Raw genomic sequence first — 3,465 nt, 5'->3', positions numbered from 1 at the left:
GTTCTGGAGATCTCTGCCCAAAAGATATGTCAAAATGTGCCTGAACAGGTTGAGGGCTGTCATGGTGCTATGATAATGTCCCTACTCCTGGTACAGCTAGAAGGTTTGGGTTCAAATCCCAAATAAAAACAAAGCTAAAAATCATACAACACCAGGTTATAGCCCAACAGGCTTAATTGGAGGCATTACTTTTGGAGTTCTGCTCCTTCATCAGGTGGTTTTGGAGTACCTCATGAAGGACACAACCATCTGATGAAGGTACAGCGCTCTGAAAGCTAATGCTTCCAAATAAACCTGTTTGACTGTCACCTGGTGTTTTGTGATTTTTAACTTTGTACACCCCAATCCAACTCCAGCACCTCCAAATCACAAATAAAAGCAAATTGCTGGAAAAGCTCAGCAGACCTGGTAGTGTCTTTGAAAAGAAATCAGAGTTAACGTTTCAGGTCCAGTTTTCCTTCCTCAGAACAAATCCTATCTGTATTGTAACATGTCTGAACAGATTGATTAAAACTAATCAAAAATTTGTATATAGTAACTGCAAATACAACCTCCCTAATTGAAATATTGGAGTGCCACCACTGGTAAAAGGCTGTAATTACACTATTACTAAATTTACATGACAATTCCTGGAATAAATTTGCACTCAAATGTAAAGCAGAAATACAACATGGGTATAACATATTACTTTAAAAGTGAACCCAAGTTAAGCTGCATTCTCTAATCCTATTGGCTTTTGCTTCTAAACCTGGTTCAGTTGAAAATAAGAACTGCAGTAGGCCATTCAGTACATCACCACCCCCAGTGTAGAATCACCATACACAAGTAACAAGTTGTCTAACTAATTGGGAATGTAGGCAGAATGGCTCTAGTCATTTTGCTTTTCATTGAATAGAATGTAGCTGCCAATGTAGATTATTAACAGTGCAAATCCTCCTGGAGTTTGAATGGTGAGCACTGTGATGATCTATGGCTTTGTCTTTCTTTACAAGTAATAGAACTTTTCTATTAGGTAATGCTGTACAACAACTATAGTTTCAATAATATTGATATCATTTATTGACTTTCTGATGAAAATAATCATTATAACAAAACTAGTTGTGCAGTCAGATTCTTTCAGAATGCCAATTTAATGTGTAGTCAGATATGAGTTGGCTAACATAATGATTGAAAGTTTGAGGCTACTTCATTCTTCAAGCTTCCAACTAGCATAGAAGATTCATGGTTTCCACATAATTGGATTTCGAAAGTAGAAAATCAAACTCATGTGTAACAAGATGTCCCTTGTAAGAAATGTATTCGATAGTTTCTTTGTTCATTTGTACTGTGTGAAAACCTATAAAATAAGATCAGTTAAGCAAAAGTATCAGTTATTCGAGTTTTGCAAGATGCTCACTATAATAGTTCATCCACATACAAATTTTCCTTTCACTGAAAATATTCACTGAACCTTCAACAAGGTTCCATATGGTAGACTGGTTTGTAAGGTTAGCTCAGATGGGATCCAGGAAGAGCTAGCCAATTGGATATAAAATTGGCTTGAAGGTAGGAGGCTGAGGGTGATGGGCAGAGGGTTCACATTTGAGGCCTAAGACTATAGTGTGCCAGAAGGATCGGTGCTGGGTCCACTGTTGTTCATTATTTAAAGAAAATGATTTGGATGAGAATATAGAAGGCATGGTTAGTAAGTTTGCAGTGACACCAAAATTGGTGATATATTGGACAGTGAAGAAGGTTATCTAAAAGTACAATGGGATCTTGATCAACTGGGCCAGTGGGCCAAGGAGTGGCAAATGGAGTTTAATGCAGATAAATGCAAGGTGTTGTATTTTTGGAAGATAAACCAGGACAGAACTTACATAGTTATTAGTAGGATCCTGGGGAGTGTTGTTGATCAGAGAGACCGAGGTGTGCGGGTGCATAGTTCCTTGAAAGTGATGTCACAGATAGACAGGGTGGTGAAGGAGGAGTTTGACATGCTTGCCTTCATCAATCAGAGCATTAAGTACAGGTGTTGGAACATCATGTAATAGCTGTTCAAGACATTGGTAAGGTCCTGTTTGGATACTGCATACAATTCTGGAAAGCTTGCTATAGGAAGAATGTTATTAAACTGGAAAGGGTGCAAAAGAGATTTACAAGAATGTTACCAAGACTGGAAGGTTTGGCTGACGAGGCTGGAACTTATTTTCCCTGGAGCATAGGAATCTGGGGGGTGATCTTAGAGCTGTTTATAAAGTCATGAGAGCCATACCAGTAGATACAGTAAATAGCCAAGGTCTCTTCTCCAGAGTAAGGGAGTCCAGTGGGCATGAGCAAGAGAGGAAAGATTTAGGAGGAACCTGAGGGCCAACTTCTTCACACAGAGGGTGGTGCATAAATGGAATGAGCTGCCAGGAGAAGTGGTAGAGGCTGGTACAGTTAAACATTTAAAGACGTTTGGACAGGTACATGGATAGGAAAGGTTTTGAGGGATCTGGGCCAAACATAGGTAAAAGGTTTAGTTCAGTTTAGGAAACCTGGTCAGCATGGACAAGTTGGGCCAAAACGCCCATTTCTGTGCTGTATTACTTTATTGCTTAACTTCTAATCATAGTTGTTCACAGACAAAATACAAATAATGACACAAATCAAGGCAGCATGTTACACTTTACATGTGAAGGTGGAACTTAATACACTGAGTTTGCCAGACAAATGAATACCTAATTTCCGCTCTCTCAGTGCTTTAGAGAATGAAGAGCACAGGTACCCAGACAGCAATCAAAAGTATGTATGACAGCTCATATTAGTAATCATGCCTTTAGCCAATAAACTTTTACTTCCCTGAAAGAATTCTCTCCTTAAATTTCTTCACCTTTTCACCCCCTGTCCTTCTTTAAGACCTTCCTTAAAACTCATCTTTTTGACTAAGCTTTTGGCTGCCTCTCAACTTTATTTCTGTAGTACATTATGCAGAGAAACAGATTCCACAGGCATCTGCCAGCTTAAATTTCATATGATCGGGAATATCCTGAAAGCAACAGATAATAATGCGATTGAAAACTACTTTAAATCTACTTGGCCAATTTCTCTTGACACTGGAATTTGTTTTGGTTTGCACTCAAGTTTTTCTCACATTTGACAGACACCTCACTAATTGATATTGACAGTTAGTATATTGCTTATTAAATATTCAAGCTGATAGTGTGTCCTGGATTCAAAATGTTTCAAAAAATACAATATCTATTGATTAATTGAGACAGAAACTCATGTCACATACAAAGTTCAAGACATAAACATGTTGTTTTGCTAACTCACTGAAGGTTGTTCAATTTGTTTTCTTACTGTTGTGGTTCTGTTCGCCGAGCTGGGAATTTGTCTTGCAAACGTTTCGTCCCCTGTCTAGGTGACATCCTCAGTGCTTGGGAGCCTCCTGTGAAGCGCTTCTGTGATCTTTCTTCCGGCATTTGTAGTGGTTTGAATCTG

The 3,465-nt window shown here is 38.6% G+C and overlaps 1 long non-coding RNA gene across 1 annotated transcript in view; it reads right to left on the bottom strand.

Annotated features, from left to right (window-relative positions):
• Window positions 1-1,111: 1,111 nt before the first annotated feature.
• LOC122564446 overlaps window positions 1,112-3,465 on the bottom strand; it is a 37,702-nt gene continuing 35,348 nt past the window's right edge. Inside the window, exon 3 of the long non-coding RNA XR_006315913.1 lies at window positions 1,112-1,336. This is a non-coding gene — a long non-coding RNA (uncharacterized LOC122564446). The remainder of the gene's footprint in view (window positions 1,337-3,465) is intronic.

Source organism: Chiloscyllium plagiosum, chromosome 29 (assembly GCF_004010195.1).
Source record: "Chiloscyllium plagiosum isolate BGI_BamShark_2017 chromosome 29, ASM401019v2, whole genome shotgun sequence".
Classification (NCBI taxonomy): Eukaryota; Metazoa; Chordata; class Chondrichthyes; order Orectolobiformes; family Hemiscylliidae; genus Chiloscyllium; species Chiloscyllium plagiosum.
Note: the sequence above shows the minus strand (reverse complement) of the source record. Positions and strands in the feature narration are given on the sequence as shown.